Raw genomic sequence first — 21,049 nt, forward strand, 5'->3', positions numbered from 1 at the left:
ACTGTGTTCCGTTTATCCAAAAAACAACTAGAAGAAATTGAATCTTTGTAATCAGAAATCAAAAACAATCAGCTGATTGAAGACTCAAAAACCTTGTTAGATAAGGTTGACAAGGAAATCCTTGAGTTTAAGGATTACACAGTGGCACAAAAAACCAATAAATTTGAAACTGATAAAAACAACTTTTCCCTTGAAAGCACTTATCCGTACTTAAACAAGGATTTCTACACCCGGTCAGACTCTAGGAGATATCTACAAAATTCACAAGGACGATCAAGAAATAAATTCCTTACTTTCTCGGATACCTCATCATCATCAGGCTCTGAAACAGGCGCAAGTGAGCCAGACCCTAGCGGCACAAATAGGAGAGGAGGTCAATCTAACCAACATCAACAGAGGAACAATCCGCAACCTTTTTTAGGCAGAGGCCAACGGAGATCCAGGGGCAGACCCCGATACAACTCCCAACCATGGGAAATGACAACGAGACGTCAGTTTTACAAAAATTAGGTCCATCTTCAGTTTTCAATCTGTCTGACAGGACCCTTACCAACACAGAGATACTTGTACTTGAGAAAGGACTCTCATTTGTTCCATCAAGGAAAACAGACTTTGTCAAAATGAAATTGGAGGTCCTGGAATTCTGTCGGAAAATCAGATTAAAAACTTTTTTCAACGAACAAGAAATGGAACTGAATGGAGAAGTAACAGGCCTCCCGAAAAAAATCAAGTTTCTGTCCCCCAGTTAATAAAGTCCCTAAGGAAGTTATAACTTTTGAGAAAACACTGTTATCGGCCATTACTCAAATGGAGTCCAAAAAACAGTACATCAAATTCAATTTATCCAAAGATCAAAAAGACGCCATCTTCTCCCTTAAAAATGATCCATCTTTGATAATTAAACAAGCTGATAAGGGAGGTGCAGTAGTAGTTTGGCAGACAGAAATATATCAAACAGAGGTTATGAGACAACTGGGAGACATGGAATGTTATAGAAAAATCCCTAGAGACCCAACAGTGGAACTCCAAGAACAACTATTGAACATCATACAAATGGGGACTGAACAAGGCTTTTTGGGCCCTAAGGAAGCGGCTTTTCTCCTAAACAAGAAACCTCGAGCACCAATATTTTATGTTCTACCTAAGTTCCACAAAAGTGAAATAAATCCGCCCGGCAGACGCATCATTTCGGGCTGTGAGTCTCTATGGGAACCAGTGTCTAAATATATAGATTTTTTCCTGAAACCCCTCGTCTCAATAGTACCAGCTCATTTACAGGATACATCTGCATTCATAAACAGATTGGCCAATATTGAGTATGATCCATCCAAACAACTATTGGTGACTATGGACGTTGTTGTGTTATACACTCAAATCCCGCAGGAAGATGCCCTTGACACTTTATCCTATTTCTTAGACAGCAGAGAACAACGAGTGAGGGTCCCCACTGACTTCATCATCTCTCTTGCCAAATTGGCTTTGCAAAATAATTTTTTCTTGTTTGGTTCGGATTTTTTCTACCAGGTCAAGGGTGTAGCCATGGGCTGCCCTTTCGCCCCGGAATTGGCAGTCCTGTTCATGGGTCTATTCGAGGCCAAATTCATCCTAAATAACAACCCCTTTACCACATTCATCAGCCATTACATGCGGTATATTGATGATGCCTTTTTCATTTGGAGTGGTGGTGAGATTCATCTCAAAGAGTTCATAACTTGGCGCAATAGACGCACTAAAGACATTCAATTCACAATCAACAGTGCCCCCCATCATATCACTTTCCTGGATGTAAAAGTCTACTCATCTGAAGGAACACTGGCCTTATAAGGAGTCGGTGACGTCAGACGGAGTCGCGCGCGATGCCGTGCTCCTATGACGTCGTCCACGCCGGCGTGCTACGAAGAATTTTCCGAACGTTGCTGGCGCAAGGGGGATATTCACAAGGTGAGGAATCCACACGGCAGATGTATCTATCAGAAAGAGATTTTAGACAATCTCGAAGTTAAATTGTTCAGAAATAAAGCCCGGCCGGCAATGTTTGACTCTTTCCGCATATGGCGCAAAGAAGCCAAACAGAAAGAAATTAAATTAGCGAAGAAGAATAAACGAGAACGAGGTTTGTCAATGGTGCAAGCTGCTATAGCATATAGGGATAATGAGGAAGAGCAAGAGAGCGAACAGATGCTTAGGGTTAGGAAGTTGGCGGTAGATAAGTGCTACCCAGTTTTGCCGCCTAAAGAGCAGGAAGAGAAGAAAGATCTTTCGAAAGATCCTTTAATGTCGCATCTATTGAGTTCGCCACCCCCTTATGCACAGAACGCTATGGCACCACCGCAACCAGTTGTAGTTGCGCAACCTCCGGGAGTTGTGCCACCTGCAATTCCTCCACAGCGAGCTCCTCTTCCGTTGGCTACTATTCCTTTGGCGCAGCCTCCTCAGGAGCCGCCAACTTTGCCTCCCCCTTCGTCTGCTACTCCTACGCCTATCTATAATACTCCTTCTGTTCCGACTTTGGATTCTTCTACTATTGTTCCGTCTTCTCTTATTCTTTCACCTTCTTCTTCTACTAGACAGAGAATGGCTGCTGCAGTTTCTAGTTTCTTTTCTCCTTTATTGGGACAATTGGGTATGTCTCCTGTTGTCGAGCGTAGACAGTCAGGTAGTCAGTTGCCTGATGCTAATGAGCATACAGTTTTGGATCACATGGCACGTAAATGGGTTATGTACGCTACACAGTATGATCTTGAGGGTGTTATGGATGTTTTCCTTCAATGGGAAGCACCAAAGCAACGGTACGTCTTTGAGATGATGTGTGTGTTCCTCCATGAACAATGGGCTGAATAAGTAGGTAAAGCTCCTACTGAGTTGTATCGAATACGTTCCGAATTTGCGTAAGGATCCTCAGGATGTTGAGAGAGCAGTTGCGACCTTATTGTCATTTCGTAGTGACACTTCTTCTGAGCGACTGTTTGAGCCTGATTCGTCAGTTAGGAGAGCAGCGCGTCAATATCCGATGCGTGAGGTTCCTCCAGTTTGGAGACCTGCTGATGCAAATGCTGTTCCACCTGTTGTTGCACACTTTCAGCGTGTTTGGGTACATGTTCCTTGGAAGCGTGTTGAAGTTTTGGCTATTAAACAGTCTTTGCCTGATCCGCGCAAAAGTCCGGCGGGATATTATAAAGAGCTCACTCAGACTGTGGGTTCGTGTATCATGAATTTGGCAGACATAGATATGTTGTTTGAAAATGTTGTTCCACAACCTATTTGGGGTACGATTCGTCACACGGATCATGCACGAAAATTGGGCGATACATGGAATAATCTTAGTGCTGCGAATGATAGACAAGTAGGCGGTGCTAAGCCTGAGGATATAATTACTGAACTTCCTGGTAGGATAATTACTTATATGAAGACTTTGATGCCTGAAGTGCGTGTCAATTGGGACAAGTTGTCTGCGTGTAAGCAGAAGAAAGATGAGACGGTGTCTGACTTTTTCACACGGTTTGAAGAGACCTTTGTAGACCACAGTGGTCAGGACATGGCTACTGAGGGTGGCCAGAGATTGTTCATCAACAAATTTGTACATAATTTGCTTCCTGAGTTGTGCAATAAGTTGAAAGATTCTGAGAGTGCTTGGGCTGTTTCCACGTCAGCGCAGATTTTAGCTACGGCCCAGTACTATGAAAATAGGCATAAAGATGAGATATAGAAAGCGGATAAGAAGACTAAGGAATTGAATACTAAAGTTCTTCTACAACAAGCTTATCCACTCCGTACTAATAATCAACGTGATTATCAGCAGAATCAGCAATATTCGAGAAACTCGCTAAGGAACGAGTCTTCTCAACAACGTTTTCCGTATGGGCCTGATCAGTGTGCGTATTGTAAAGAAGAGGGCAATTTCAAGAATAGTTGTCCGGTTTTGTTACAGCACACGAATGGTGCTTTTGGTGTGAGAGGACAAGGTGCTCAACAAGCGCCTAGAGGTAGAGGTCGCGGACTGAATGTGCGTTCTTTGCCTCCACAGAACTCGATGAATAGTTTTGATCAGCAGAATGGTTCATCTGGTAGGACAGCACAGTATTATACGGACGATTACTACGTCGAAGGTGAGGAAGTGGATGGTAATGATTGATAGGACAGCCATGGACAAAGAGAGGGAGTTGTTTCAGTTCCAGTAGATCAGAGTGGACCTTATGTTGAAGTGATTGCATCAGGTGTGTCAGAGCCTTTTCTGTTAGATACTGGTGCTACAAAGAGTTCTATAATGCACTCTAAACTCCCTGGCGCACCTTTGTCTGGCTTTGAGAATGTTTCTGTAGGTTTTTCTGGCGCCCCGGTTACGAATCCAATTTCTACTCCGTTGCCTCTTTCTGTTGGACCTCGTAGATTCGAAGCACCCCTCATTTTGACTACAGGTTGTGGTGAGAACTTGTTGGGATTGGATTTGTTGAAGAGATTGTATGCAACGTTGTATTGTTCTCCGTCAGGAGTATATCTTACGTTGGGTGAGAGAGTGATCTCTCCGATGTATATATCTAAAGATGGACTTCCACCTGAATTGTCTTCTTTACCCGATTCATTGTGGGCTACTGGTCCGAATGATGTAGGCCTCTTGGAGATTCCGCCTTATGTTGTGACACTGAAGTCGAAAGCTAAGTTACCGCGTATTCCACAGTACCGTATCTCGAGTGATGGTGAGCGAGCACTTTTAGCGATCATTTACGATCTGATCGAAAAGGGTGTGATTGAGGAAACGAGAGGTAATGTGTGCAATAGTCCCATTTTGCCTGTTCTGAAGAGAACTGATTCTTCACAGCCTCCTGTATATAGGTTTGTGATCGATCTTCGCGAGGTGAACAAGATCGTTGTTCCGCAATTTCCTGTTGTGCCTGATATCACAGCTTTGTTGACTTTGATTCCGGCTACAGTCACATGATTTTCGTTGATTGACTTGAAGAATGCTTTCTTCAGCATCCCGATTGCCCTAGAGAGTAGAGATATCTTTGGATTCTCTTTAGGAGGACGAAGTTTCCTCTTTAAGCGCGCTCCTCAAGGCTATTGCGAGAGTCCATCGATCTATAGCCAAGCTTTGAAAACACAACTTGATCTGTTGGTTTTACCAGATGGTGCTGCCCTCATTCAATATGTTGACGACTTGCTAGTTGCTGCTGACAATGAAGAGATTTGTAGAGAAGCTACTTTGTCGTTGTTACGTCACTTGTCTGATTTTCATCACAAAGTTTCTCTCTCCAAGTTGCAATATTGTCGACAAGAAGTAACCTACTTAGGTCACCTCTTATCGAAGGAGGGAAGGAAACTGACCCCAGAAAGAATTCAAGCTATCGCGAAAATGAATGTTCCTACGACACAGAGAGAAGTGCGTGCGTTTTGGGGTATTACGTCGTACTGTAGACAGTGGATCCCTAATTTTTCCTTGTTAGCGAAGCCTTTAATAGCTCTTACTGTTAAGGATACTCCAAATCCTATTCCTTGGACTGACGAATGTCAAAAGAGCTTTTCCGAATTACGCAATGCGTTGTGTTCGGCTCCTGTGTTGGGTACTCCCGACTACAGTAAGCCTTTCACATTGTATGTCCATGAGAGAGAGGGATGTGCATTGTCAGTGTTGACTTAACAGTTCGGCGATAAACAACGTCCATGTGCGTATTTTTCGTCGACTTTAGATCCGGTAGCTAGAGCGTTGCCGAGTTGTCTGAGAGCAACAGCAGCAGCGGCTGTTTCGATTCGACAGTCTGCTGGTTTGGTTATGGACAATACATTGATTGTCATGGTTCCACATGTAGTGGATACCTTGTTGAATCGTACCAAGACACAGCACTTAAGTAGTGCTCGGTTGTCGGGTTACGAGTTGACCTTGTTAGCGAGTCATGTGCACATTAAATGATGCAACACGTTGAATCCAGCCACGTTGTTGCCGATTTCAGCTGAGACAGATAACGTTGAAGAACAGCATGATTGTTTCCTTAGGACTGAGGAAGAAACGAAAGGGAGGATAGACCTTAGGGATACTCCTCTTCCAGAGTGTGATGGTACTTTGTGGGTTGATGGTTCGTGCTTTAAGCTGCTGAATGGTGATACCACTGCGGCATATGCTGTTACGACTTTGCATACGATTGTTGAAGCTGCCGTATCCCACACAATTCAGCGCAAGCAGCAGAGTTGATTGCGTTAACCCCTTCGATGCTTGTGACGGAACCATTCCGTCATCAGTCACGGTTGGGCTGTGCTGATGACGGAATGGTTCCGTCACAACCACACCCATTTCAATGAGGGGCAGCACAGGAGGGGAATTCCATTAGCAGCGATGGAGTTAACGAGAGCATGTGTGTTGGCAAAAGGAAAGCGAGTGAATGTGTACACTGACAGTCAGTATGCGTTTGGTGTGGCTCATAGTTTTGGACGTTTGTGGCGTGAATGTGTGTTTTTGACTTCGCATGGAACGAAGATCCAGCATGGGCAGTTGGTGAATGAACTTCTTGAATCACTTACTTTGCCATTACAAGTAGCGATTGTGAAATGCAGTGCCCATAAGAAAGTTACGGATGATGTTGGTCGCGGAAATGCGTTTGCGGACGAAGTTGCGAAAGAAACTGCGAGAAATGTGATGAGCCGAATGTACGTTGCAGGTCCGGCGAGATGGGTTCCAGAGAAAAGTATGTGTGAAGATACGATTGAGAGTGTGAAATCCATCCAAGCTGAAGCCACAGAGAAAGAGTTGAATGAATGGAGAGAAAGTAAAGGTAGACTGGACTCGAATGGTTGTTGGACTGATTTGTCTGAGCATCAAAGATGGTTGTTGCCCGACGCGTATGTGCTTCCAGTTGTTACGATGGCTCATGGGATGGCACATATCAGCGTGAAAGGGATTTGCAAGTTGTTGGCTCCGGTTTGGCAGAATACAGGAATTCCCAAATGTGCAGAGAATTTGATTAAGAACTGTATGGTGTGTTTGAGGTACAATCCTGGTAAGGGAACTCCACCACCAGCTGGTCATTTTGCTCCTCCTACGTATCCGTTCGAGGCTTTGCAGCTAGATTTCATCCACATGGAGAGGTGCAACAACTTGAAATATGTTTTGGTGGTTGTTTGCTCCTTTTCTAGATGGGTGGAAGCTTACCCTTTGAAGGACAATACTGCCTTGTCCACAGCGAAAGCCCTAATCAAAGAGTTTTTCCCGAGGTTTGGTTTGCCGAGAATTATCTGGAGTGACAATGGGAGTGGATCAGGTGATGAAGAGAGTATGTGAGGGATTAGGTATCCGGCAGAAGTTCCATGCTGCAAATCATCCCCAATCAGCTGGTTTAGTCGAGTGCTATAATGACACTTTGAAAATTAAAGTTGGCCAAAATCCAAGCAAGCTCTGGTTTGCAATGGCCAGATGCTTTGCCTTTAGCGCTCTTGTCCACAAGAATGACTGTGCATTCACGAATGGGTTTGAGTCCGTATAAGGCTGTGTTTGGTCGCCCGGCGAATATTTGGGGCGTACCAAGACCAACAAAGTTCAGTGATCTTGAATACCCTGTGTTACTTGATTACTTGCACGAAGTGACGGCTAAACTGCATGTTTTACACCAACAGGTTTACGATAGCCTGCCACAGGCTTCCGAAGATCCAGGTCACACCATTGAACCCGGTGATTGGATTTTCGTGAAGAACTTTCAGCGGAGCAAGAACGAGCAGCCCCGCTGGACAGGACCACACCTAGTCCTCCTGTCTACACATTCTGCAGTTCGAGTGCAAGGCAAGAAAAACTGGATCCACGGCGTACACTGCAAGCAGGCTCCGTTGCCCTTACCGTATGACCGGTGGGTCCAGGAAGGACTTCCAGACTCTGAAACTGAAACTGTGCCACGATTTTTGCCATTCAGCGATGCCCGTTTGATTGGAACGAACACTGAGAAAGAAGGTGACAATCTTTTGCAAGAAGCTGTGCCTCCTTTGAATCGATTGAACACTACTGAGCCTGAACTTTTATTTAAGGAACAAACATTGCCTGGGAAAGATCGTTATAATTTGCGACCAAGAGTCGTGCGACTAATAAAGAATAAATGAATTTTTTATGATTTTTCTGTTTACAGGTTAACTCTACTCCGAGGAACTACTTATTTTTGTTTTTCGACCCGCCATCCGGGTTCAGCTGTAGGGTCGCGGTAGACAAGTCTTTGGAGTGCAAGCCCGAGACACTAGGTCGAAGGTTCTGGTTGGCCTAAGGGAGTTGCCCTGGGTTGGCAGAGGCATTCCTTAGCATAGAACACCCTACCACCGCGAGCAGCATATTTAGTGAGGAAGGATTTCTTCGAGTTGTAGAGACCTGTAGAAACAACGAGTTTTAGAAATAAGATACACAAACTGATAACACGGAAAAGATTTTTAATATTGTGCTTGCTTATGCTACTGAGTTTAATGATATTTTTAATTGGTTATGTGACATTCTCTTTTAAAGTGACGTTTATTCCCACTGTGCAACCTACACCTACACCTACTATTTCTTCTCATTCTTTTCACCCTTTGCCTGAACATGAAGTAGTTAGAGGACTGGAATTTGCCAATAATTCTTTTATTCAACTTTTGCACTAACACCAGTTAGTAATGAACACAACGAATTGTTGGATTTGTGGCCTAATGCCCCATACGACCGATAAAGGTATTCCATACTTGGTTTTGCCTTTCAGCCTTAATGGTTCTATTTGGGCTTATAGAACGATGTTCATCTATGCCCATAGTGTATATCCCCTACGTTCACCGAAAGACAATCCGAAGAATAGTGCTGTAGCTAGAGGCAAAGTCGATATGGTTAAAGGGACTAATGCCGTTGAGACTATTCCAAAAGATGAGAAACAACCATATAGTGATTGGGACGTTACTGGATATGGAGTTAGTCTGAGTGTTAACCAGCGAGCGAAAAGTTCTTCACCGATTTGGATAGTGCCCCAACAGGGTCGCTATTGTCTGCAGGGTACTGGCAAAAATCCAAAAGCTCAGCTAGGGAAGAGCGTCTGTACTGACACCTATGTATTTACATCTCAGACTTCCCCAGCATTTCTAGCCGCTAAGGATACTTATTTTGTCTGCTACGACAAAGCGTATACATGGTTGCCCCCTGACTTTTCGGGCACATGTTTTGTTTCCTTTCTGTTGCCTCCCACATTTACAGCTGCGGCAGATTACCATAAGACAAGAGTTGCTAGAGGTGTCTTCAGTCAGGAAGACACTGTAGGGCAAGAGTTGGGAGATTTCTTTAAGGGTTTTCTGCCGTTCTGGGGACCGATGGCTAACAGCAGGAACATTCGCCAGTTGACGAGAGTGATTGAGTCCACCATAGTCGAAACTGCTGGTGCCCTTAGTAACTTGACTGCTGAGCTCCAGTCGGATAGACTTATGACACTTCAGAATAGAATTGCTCTTGACGTCATACTTGCAGACCGAGGTGGAGTATGCAAACTGATGCAATCGAGCTGCTGCGTTTTCATTCTAGACAACGCCCCGTCAGTCTTCCAGGCCATTTCCAAATTACATAAGATCTCTGATTCTGTCCATATAGACAAAGGAGATTGGTCGTTGATGGGATGGTTTTGGGGATTGATATCCACTTGGGGATGGAAAATTCTGATGGTCATTGGGATGGTCTTAGCTATCCTTTTCCTGTTCTGTCTCTGTGTACAGTGTGCTCCTGCTATTTGTGGCCTTTGTGCTACTTCGTGTGCGAGGAGACCTGTCCAGAGGGAGGTACTATGTACTAGGATGATGCTACAGCAACATATCGATGATCTGATGAAAATAGACCTAGATTCAGACTGACATGGGTTTGGGTTTGTTGCCTATGTAAGGGCAAAAGGAGGGTCTGTAGTTCCGTAGTTTGAGGGTCTGAGGTTCGGTGGTTCCGATCCCGTTCAATAAAGGTCGTCAGAAATAGACGATTTTGGTGTCAGCGGACCGCAAATCACGAGTGCGGTGTGTACAAGTGTTTTCGCATTAATCGACCCATGAGAACACTACGTATTCAGGGATTTCGTTTGAACCCTCGGGTTCCATTTTGTGGACGGCAGCCATTTTGTGTGGTTGCCCTCACATAGGCCGATGACTGCGGCCGAACGAGTCCTTGGGACACGTACACCTTAGCTGACTTCTGAATGACCTGGCCGAACTGACTCCCTTGCCCGAGGCTAACCTCGCTGAGCCAGTTCCTTGTTAAGCAACTGGTCAGATAAAGATCAAAGAGCAGGACATGCCGAATTTACAGTACACTGCACCCACCTTTCTATCTTGCTTCCAATCTGTTTCTGCTCCTTCCTTTACGACATAATCACTGATTTGGGTTACGGTTTTATGACGGGTTTGTCCGTCTTGATCGAACAGGAAAGTTGGAATTTGCTTGGTCATTTCGGGTGGGCTGGACAACGGAAAATGGGATTGTCGTCATGCGCTACTTTTGAAATGTCACATTGTGATTGGTTAGTTTGTGTGTAACCGATGCTACTTTGAAATGTGATTTTTGGCATAAAAGACCATGCTCCGCTCATTGAAATTGTGCAGTCTCTAGCGAACCACCCGTGTTGTGCTTCGTAGATCTCTGTTCCTGGTTGCAGCCAATAAACTTTGGTCTTTGACGTCATCAAAAAGTGTCCTGTGTCTCTGTTTGCCGAGGCAGGGGAATCCGAAGACATCGGGCGTTTCCCTGGCGCCGCTGGGTTCTAAAACCCGGTTCTTCACATCGGTAGGTGGCGTTGGTTGACACCACGTCCGTCGTCGACGTCATGGTCATCGGAATGAAGTCGCAGTGCCTTCTTAGATGGTGCCTCTGCGCAGACGTCGAACAAAGCGATACAAAAGGGGATGATGGATGGAGCGATCTGGGTTTAATCCATCACCAGCACCAGAAGCCATGAAAGACCCTTACCACTGGTGCACCACACTAGGGCCTTGCAAGGGAGTCCCTATCCCTAGAAGTCAGTTCACAGAGCAAGGAGGTTGGGTGGGGCGGTAAGGAATCTATAACTAATATATGTCTCTTACAGATGCATTGTTACCGAAGGTAAGTAACTTGTTCATCTGAAAGAGATTATTAGTTATAGATTCCTTAACTTAGAATAGATACCCCAGCAATACCAACCCCGGAGGAGGGACTGCAAACCAAGTTCACACCAGAAAGTCCTGAGGACAGAACAGGCAATGTAGCCATCCCTCTGGACTTGACTGTCCAGGCAGTAATGTTTGGTGAAGGTGTGCATAGAAGCCCACGTGGCCGCCTGGCAGATATCACTGAGTGGGACTCCATGTGACAAAGCAGTAGTTGCTGCCTTAGCTCTAGTGGAGTGAGCCCACAGCCCCACTGGAGGTTTCTTTATAGCTAAAGTGTAACAAATCTTTATACAAATGACGACCCATCAAGAGATGGTACGCTTTCGCCTAGCGCAACCTTTCTTGACACCCACATAGCCAACAAAGAATTGATCGTTCACTCGACCACCCGGAAATCCTTCGTGCGGTCAAGGTAGAAAGACAGCGCACGTTTCGGGTCCGGATGGTGGAGTCTATCCTCCTCCTTGGAACAGTGCGGATGGGAGAAAAAGGTGGGCAAAGTGATAGTCTGTCCGATGTGAAAAGGAGTGACAACTTTAGGTAGGAACGAGGGCCTCCTTCGAAGCACCACTTTGTCCGGATGCACCGAGAAGAAAGGGGGCCCAGAAGAAAGAGCCTGAAGCTCACTCACTCTGTGAGCAGAGGTGATGGCAACAAGAAAGGCAGTGTTCAGAGTGAGAAGCCTAAGAGGACAGTTGTGAAGAGGCTCGAAGGGAAAACACATAAGGTAAGTCAAAGCAAGCTTCAAGTGCAGCTGAGGCATTATGAAAGGAGATGGATGAAATAGATGAATAATGCCTTTAAAAAACCTACTTACAATAGGGGACTTGAACAAAGAGGGCTGATCTGGTAGCCGAAGAAAAGCAGAAATGGCTGCCATATAGCCTTTAAGAGTGCCCAGAGCCGAACCCTGCTGGGTCAAAGAGAGAAGGAACAAAAGAACATCAGAAAGAGGGGTGGAGAGGGGATCCACAGCCTTTGCTATGCACCATGCCACAAACTTGTTCCATTGACAGGCATATACAGCCTTAGTGGAGGGACACCTGGCTGCCAAGATGACATTACAAACTTCGGGTGGAAGGTCAACAGCTGTCACTGTCGCATCTTAATCTCCACGCAAGGAGGTCGAGGCTGGACAGGTTCGGGTGGAGAACCATCCCCTGCTGCTGCGACAGAAGATCCTGCCGAAGGGGCAGTCTAATCGTAGGATCGATAGCCATGCTCAGGAGCTCAGGGTACCATACTCTATGTGCCCTGTCTGGTACCACAAGAAGGACTTGGGCCTGGTTGTGTTTGATCTTCTTCAGCAGTTGGAACAGAAGTGGTACTGGAGGAAAGGCGTACAGGAGGCCTCAGATCAACTCGCAATGAAAAGTGTTGCAGAGCGAGTGCCACCTTTGAAATTCCAATGGGCAGAATTACTGACATTGTAAGTTCTCTTCTGTGGCAAACAGATCTAACCAAGGCTCTCCCCACTGCTGAAAGAGACCTTGGACCACCTCTGAGTGAAGAAGCCATTTGTGATCTACCAGGCAACGATGGCTGAGTTTGTCCACCCCGGTGTTTAGGGAACCTGCTAGGTGTTGAACCACCAGGGTTATGCCCTGATGTTCCAATGATGTCCAAAGGCGAAGAGCCTCTTAACATAGGGTCCATGACCCCACGCCGCCCTGTTTGTTGCAGTACCACATGGCGTTGGTGTTGTCCATGAACACCTGCACTGCCTTACCCTTGAAGGAGAGAAGGAATGCCTTCAGTGCCAGGTGAATCGCCCGAAGCTCCAACAGGTTGATATGGAGCCCGAACTCTGCCAGAGACTAGACTCCTATGATCTCCGCCTCTCCCACGTGGCTGCCCCATCCCCAAAGGGATGCACCGGTCACCACCGTGAGATCTGGTTAAGGAACTCAGACCCAATCCTGGTTCTTTAACCACCACTGCAGTTGTTGCGCAGTTCCCTCGGAAATCTGGACGTAGTTGATGCTGCACCCACTGGAACTTCAGGTCCCATTGCAGAGCCCGCATATGCCATCTGGCATGATCCACCAGCAGGATGCAGGAGGCCATGATGTCCAGCAGCCTCAGGGTAATTCTGACTGAAATCCAGGATAGAGGCTGAAACATCGGTATCATAGACGAATATCCCGGACTCGCTGTTCGGGAGGATAGCCCGAAACCGCACTGTGTTAAGAACAGCCCCAATGAAAAGGAGCGACTACGAGGAAATCAGGTGTAACTTCGGCAGAAGGTCTGTCGTAGTCTGGAGGTGGGAAAAGACAGCCTATTGAACTAGCTGTTGCCCAGAGTAGATCTCAGTATTTGCTTTCCGTTGGTGTTTATTTGATATATAGACTCTGCTTTACTTAGACTGAGTCAAAGCCCTTGTTCTGCTTTTCCGAGTATAAAGCGGATACCTCATTCACGAGGCTTCACTATTTGCAATTAATAGTGCTTTTTTAACAGTCTGGAGGGCAAGCCTCTTTGCCCTAAAATAGAATTCACTTTCACTTTATATCTATGTGTGTTGGTTTTGTATTGTAATCACTAACAAGACGCTGGACAGACTAACATTAGGACTATGAATGATAGAGACACGTTCGCTTATAGCGAAGAGCATATACAAAGACTGATCAGCGCCCCCCCAGCTTTTGCTTCCGTTACCTTTAGCGTTACTGCGAAGACTCAAAACGAGTCTGATAAATTGATAAGATTAAAGAAAAAATAAATCAGGACTGATTTAATTGGGCACTTCTTAATCCAACATTTGAGGGCCGGAACGATCCCTGGCGGTCTTCAGATTCGAAATATCCCTATGGTATTCACTGAGGACGCAGAGTACAAAAAAGGTTTCAGCTGCATTGAGACAAAATGCAGCCGGGATCTCGTGGTACTAACTGTTGAGACCGTGTTCCGTTTATCCAAAAAACAACTAGAAGAAATTGAATCTTTGTAATCAGAAATCAAAAACAATCAGCTGATTGAAGACTCAAAAACCTTGTTAGATAAGGTTGACAAGGAAATCCTTGAGTTTAAGGATTACACAGTGGCACAAAAAACCAATAAATTTGAAACTGATAAAAACAACTTTTCCCTTGAAAGCACTTATCCGTACTTAAACAAGGATTTCTACACCCGGTCAGACTCTAGGAGATATCTACAAAATTCACAAGGACGATCAAGAAATAAATTCCTTACTTTCTCGGATACCTCATCATCATCAGGCTCTGAAACAGGCGCAAGTGAGCCAGACCCTAGCGGCACAAATAGGAGAGGAGGTCAATCTAACCAACATCAACAGAGGAACAATCCGCAACCTTTTTTAGGCAGAGGCCAACGGAGATCCAGGGGCAGACCCCGATACAACTCCCAACCATGGGAAATGACAACGAGACGTCAGTTTTACAAAAATTAGGTCCATCTTCAGTTTTCAATCTGTCTGACAGGACCCTTACCAACACAGAGATACTTGTACTTGAGAAAGGACTCTCATTTGTTCCATCAAGGAAAACAGACTTTGTCAAAATGAAATTGGAGGTCCTGGAATTCTGTCGGAAAATCAGATGGAACTGAATGGAGAAGTAACAGGCCTCCCGAAAAAATTCAAGTTTCTGTCCCCCAGTTAATAAAGTCCCTAAGGAAGTTATAACTTTTGAGAAAACACTGTTATCGGCCATTACTCAAATGGAGTCCAAAAAACAGTACATCAAATTCAATTTATCCAAAGATCAAAAAGACGCCATCTTCTCCCTTAAAAATGATCCATCTTTGATAATTAAACAAGCTGATAAGGGAGGTGCAGTAGTAGTTTGGCAGACAGAAATATATCAAACAGAGGTTATGAGACAACTGGGAGACATGGAATGTTATAGAAAAATCCCTAGAGACCCAACAGTGGAACTCCAAGAACAACTATTGAACATCATACAAATGGGGACTGAACAAGGCTTTTTGGGCCCTAAGGAAGCGGCTTTTCTCCTAAACAAGAAACCTCGAGCACCAATATTTTATGTTCTACCTAAGTTCCACAAAAGTGAAATAAATCCGCCCGGCAGACCCATCATTTCGGGCTGTGAGTCTCTATGGGAACCAGTGTCTAAATATATAGATTTTTTCCTGAAACCCCTCGTCTCAATAGTACCAGCTCATTTACAGGATACATCTGCATTCATAAACAGATTGGCCAATATTGAGTATGATCCATCCAAACAACTATTGGTGGCTATGGACGTTGTTGTGTTATACACTCAAATCCCGCAGGAAGATGCCCTTGACACTTAATCCTATTTCTTAGACAGCAGAGAACAACGAGTGAGGGTCCCCACTGACTTCATCATCTCTCTTGCCAAATTGGCTTTGCAAAATAATTTTTTCTTGTTTGGTTCGGATTTTTTCTACCAGGTCAAGGGTGTAGCCATGGGCTGCCCTTTCGCCCCGGAATTGGCAGTCCTGTTCATGGGTCTATTTGAGGCCAAATTCATCCTAAATAACAACCCCTTTACCACATTCATCAGCCATTACATGCGGTATATTGATGATGCCTTTTTCATTTGGAGTGGTGGTGAGATTCATCTCAAAGAGTTCATAACTTGGCGCAATAGACGCACTAAAGACATTCAATTCACAATCAACAGTGCCCCCCATCATATCACTTTCCTGGATGTAAAAGTCTACTCATCTGAAGGAACACTGGCCACTACACTCTACAGAAAGAAAACAGATCGTAATTGAGCGTTGCATTACACAAGCAATCATCCTCGCAATCTTCACCAAAATCTTCTATTTGGCCAATTCTTACGAATTAGGCGTAACTGCACATTTAAGGATGAATATTTCGACCATGCAAAAAATTTACTTGAACGCTTAATGGACAGAGGATACCCAAAGAAATTGCTAAAGCATGCAATGCGTAGAGCATGGTGGACACCCCGTGAAGCACTCCTGGAGAAAAAAACAAAACCGCCCCTACAGCGAATTGTTTGTGTGACCACTTTCTGCCCAAACGCCAACCAACTCAAAAAAATTGTCAACCAAAATTGGCATTTGGTGAAAAATCTGGAAGCCAGCCTCAAACAGCCACCGTTGTTTGCATTCAAAAAAGAGAGAAGCATTGCAAACTTTGTTGTACGGGCAGCACTACCCAAAAAAGAAACGTCTACTTTGCGAAGCATGTGGGGTTTACAGCCCATCCAGGGCCATCACAAATGCGGTACCTGCGTGTGCTGTGATAATACATTGGAGGGTGATGTTTTCTCCTATAATGGAATTTTCTGGGAACACTCAGCATTTTCGAATTGTAAAACAAGAAACGTCATTTATGGCATCTTGTGCCCCTGTCAGAAATTATACGTAGGCAAAACATCTCAGGAAATTCGACAGCGGATCACTCAACACAAATCAAGGGTGAGGAGAGTTGTGATCATTGCACCATTGGTGAATCACTGGACAACCAAAGGACACACCGAAAATGATATAAAATGGACCGTGCTGTCTAAAGTGGAAAGTGATCCAAGAGGGGGAGATATGGAAATAAGACTGACCCAACGGGAAGCACAACTCATTTTGAGATTTGACACAGTCAACAACGGACTTAATGAATTTTCGGAAATGCCGCGGGTTCTTTAACCCAGTTTCTGTAATCTTCTTCCTATTGGTACAATAGGAATTCCTCATATCTCCCATTCATTGCGGCAGTCTGGATTTTCAGCAAAAACTACAACTACCATGATCCTTATTTGGGACATGTGAGTCACAGGGCCCGCCCACTGACATCAAATCCCCCCTTTTGACTAACGGAGGAAGACACGCATTTCTGGTGACGTGCACCGCCTTGATTGTATCCCGGTTGAGCACGATTTGGAAGCACCCGCGCCGTGTAAAGGTATGTTGGAAACGGGTCTGCCTTTTACTCCGCTCCAGGCACGAAAAAACTGCAGCAGGCCAGAGCCTTCTCAAGCTTTCTTTCTTTCTCCTGTCGTGTAGGAGACGGCCGTAACCAGTGCGATTGAATCCACGCTGCCCGCCATTCAACACCATCTGAAAAACCTTCGGCGGGGCTTGGCCCCATTGATAGGTAATTACCGTTCCGCGCTTCCCAACGCCTCCTGTGCGAACTCCGTCCTGTGTGTGCCACATTAATTGAATCTTCTCCGTTTTTCAGAGCCCTACAGCCAAAAACACCGCAAAGAAGTTTCCTTTGCTCTTGTGCTTCATGATATAAATGCACCACCGCTAACAAATGACTTACAGGTAATTAGTCACCCACCACCCACCCTACTGTGAAAACAGACACTAACTTTGTAAACAACTAACCGGGGATTATCTTTCTTCATAGACGCTCACGTCTCTGATCAATCCGTTTGAAGCCTCTCTTTGAACCACTCAGGTAGGGAATACACGATGCTGGTCACTGCTGTTGTTGCCTTTCTTACACACTGAATCATCTAGATTGTAAGGATTCCTGTCTTTTTCCTTTCAGATTATCTGTTGGTCCTGATGAGAATCGGACAAAGGGTCCGGTTCGAAACGTGTCAACCTTTTTCTTGTGGCCTTATGTCAAAAAATGTTTGCGTTTTGTTATGCTTTTGAATAGAATTGTACATACTTCACTATGGTGGAATTGACTTCAGTTGTACTGATTCAGGTCATGACATAGGCCCTTATTTGTATTCTTGTGTTTTGTTGTGTCATGTTTGTTGTGTCAGTAAGTTTGAAGGCGCGATTGTTTGAGATTAGGTATATTTGAGTTTGGTTATGCAAGAGAGTGTGTGAATGCCTCACATTTGTTGTCTATTACATCGTGTATGTCTGTCTTTTTTGAAAAAATTCTTTAGGTGTGTTCACATAGTTATAAATAGCTTTTGTACTATGTGTCTATTGGAATTGTTGATCAAAAAGAAATAAACAATGATGGATTAAATCCACTCACTTGGCTAATAATTCATCGGTTATTAGCCTATTGAACTAGCTGTTGCCCAGAGTAGAGCTCAGTATTTGCTTTCCGTTGGTGTTTATTTGATATATAGACTCTACTTTACTGAGACTGATTCAAAGCCCTTGTTCTGCTTTTCCGAGCCTTCAGCAGCCAGTCATCGAGATAGGGGAAGACTGGAATCCCTGATCTGCGCAGGTGAGCTGCGACCACCGCAATCACCTTGGTGAACACACAATTATTGCACAAAGAACCAAGGCAGAGCTGCCGAGTTGCGAATGCACATCTACACACTTTGTCCGTCGGAAAGTAATTTCCAGTTTCTTAGTATACTGTGGTGCTCTCCAAACATACAGCCTCCCTCCACCTTTAGTACACCAAACCAACTCTCTAGGGAGAAGAAATCCCCTTTGAAATTCACAAATATTTTGCACAAACACAGAGGCAAATCCAAAATGAGTCAAAATCTGTGAAATAGGCATTAACCACCATAGTAGGAAAGAGGAAGTCCATAAGTCGATCTTTGTTTCCTTCTGTTTATCCTTTATTTTATGTCAAAAATCCCATTACATAAGAAACAGGCAGCTGACACGTGTTTTGTCCGAAAGCACTTTCTCAAAGCTAGAAAGAATAGTAGAACGAGTTGTAACTCGTATATTAGTATTTTCTAAAGGGATCACAACCCCATTAGTGGTTTAAAACCTGTAGCACTGGGAACCGGTACATATCCGCTCCCACTACCTCAGTTCCACAAACCAAGCCTAGATAAGCCAGCTGATGCATCGGAACAGAACGCCCTCCGAGTCGCCAATGCTAAAGTTTCCAGGCTTATCAAGGCACGCCAGTGGTGTCGGGCTGCCAAAAGATTTGGATGGAGGGCTTCGTAGAACGTAGGAAGCTGGGCAGGGGCCTCTCCGGATCCCAGAAACGGAGGTAGGTGTGGAGTCGTCCTTGATTAGGCACCGAAGCCGGAGCCTTACAGCGATGACGCTCCGAGTCCTGCAACAGTGCTTCTTCGCCTTCTTCTTGTCCTTTAACTTACCCGAGGAGTGCAAAGACTTGGACGAGGTGTGGTGGCTCAACGACCGGTCTCGAGACTTCCCCAGAGCACGACCGGGAGCGACACAGAGCCGACTGCCACGCCTCCAAAAGCTTTTGGGACCGCTCCCGCAAAGACTTCGGATTCATGTCCCGACAGTCGGAGCACGACTTTTGGTCGTGGTCACGCTCCAGGCACCATAGGCACACAAGGTGCATGTCCATCACAGACATCAGTTTGTGATAGACCTTGCAGGGCTTGAAGCTGGTCCGACAATGTGACATCCCTCGCACACAAGGAGACGAAGACTCGAAAAAAGAAGTCACCAAATGTCGGAAAAAAAGTATAGTCAAAAAGTGACTAAGGGGCAGGTTCTCTGGATCTGCGCTAGGCTGGCACGGAAAAAGAAAGAACTGACATCAATGCGCAGGGGCGGCGTCTAAGTAGGCACCGCAACATAAGCCCACAATGCTGACGACGGACATGGAGTCGACTGATGCCACCTACTGATGGGCAGGGGTATTGCTGATGAAAAAAAGTTTCCGGATCCAGCCTGATGCCTGGGTGTAATTCTAAGGTAAGGAATTTAACAACTAATAGTCTCTTTCAGATATGGCTAACTGCACTTACAACGCCTGGAGAATTGACTTCCGGTTTCATAGGGGAGTCCTGCCCATGCAGGGGCACCCTCACACATGTACCCAAGCACCATACCCTCAGGACTGAAGAGCCTGCCATAGGGGTGACTTATAGGTTTTAAGTGCAGTGACCTCAGATATAAGGAAATGTACATCTGTCATGAGGGGTGCAAGAACCAACTCACACAAGCTGCAATGGGAGGCCTGTTGTCACAGCTTACTTGGACTCCCATGGGTGGCACAATACATGTTACAGCCCATGGGAGACCCCTGGTGTAACTTATGCCCTGTGTACCTCAGTACCATATAATAGGAACTTCTAAGGATATACCAGTAGCCAATTGTGGAGCTAACAAAAGACTTACCAGAGCCAATTTAGGGTGAAGAGCACATATGCTGGCATCCTAATTAGCAGGAACCCAGAAAACTAAGTAAACAAGCGTTGGCATTGCCAATAGGTCTCGCCTTTGGGACCTTATAAGTGTTAAGCCATGCAACAGTTGATGTTATTGCACCAAGGATATTGTGCTGGATAATTAAACACTTATAAGATCCCAAAGGCGAGACCTATTGGCTAAGCCAATGCTTGTTAGGACATCCTTTCAGGCTAAAAGAGAGGAGCCATTGAAACTTACCTCGTCTACAGTCAGCCGGGAATACCTCGCTTCATAAACCGTACATTGGTAAAGCAACAAAGCTCTGAGGTCACCCACATCCTTTCCATACAAACGTACACGAGAGGTTTAGCATTAATGAATTATGAAACATGCATCTCCTCTGTGCAATAAAAACTAAATCACAGCTGTAAGTAAAGATGTGCCAGTGCTAAGTGATTAGCCGCGGGACAGTAAATTCACCAGTCAAGCTGCTAGTAATTCTCTTGTGTGCCGTTACCATGAAAGTAGACTTTCTACTGCCGACAGGAAATGCAAGCATGGCGATCACAATATCGGCTCAGCTTTAATCGATAAGAAACACCCCCAAATACATGCATGACAGTAAAGATTACCATCAATTAAAGTGACACAGGAATTATTGATACAAAAGACAAGTCAGTTATTTAACATCCTTATTTTTTATCAGCTGCATGTGGGGGGTACACAGAACAGGCTCCAAGATGGCTGCTCGCAACTCGCCTCAATCCATGGCCTTCGACCTTCTTTGAGATGCTGCTGTCATTAACTTCAAACAAAGCTGCATGAATATGAAAAACAAACATTGGCTGCGTGACCATAAAAGTAACGCCGCGCAGCCGCGAAATGACGTGAGTAGTGCGCACGCGACGGGAAAAAGTGATGTGCCAACGAGAAAAAATGCTGTACACGTCGCTCGCGCTTGTGCGCG

The 21,049-nt window shown here is 45.1% G+C and overlaps 1 protein-coding gene across 1 annotated transcript in view; it reads right to left on the bottom strand.

The window, feature by feature from the left end:
* The window catches only part of FAM178B (family with sequence similarity 178 member B), a 2,784,983-nt gene that overhangs the window by 271,356 nt on the left and 2,492,578 nt on the right, over positions 1 to 21,049 (bottom strand). The window lies entirely within an intron of this gene.

Source organism: Lissotriton vulgaris, chromosome 11, assembly GCF_964263255.1.
Source record: "Lissotriton vulgaris chromosome 11, aLisVul1.2, whole genome shotgun sequence".
NCBI lineage: Eukaryota > Metazoa > Chordata > Amphibia > Caudata > Salamandridae > Lissotriton > Lissotriton vulgaris.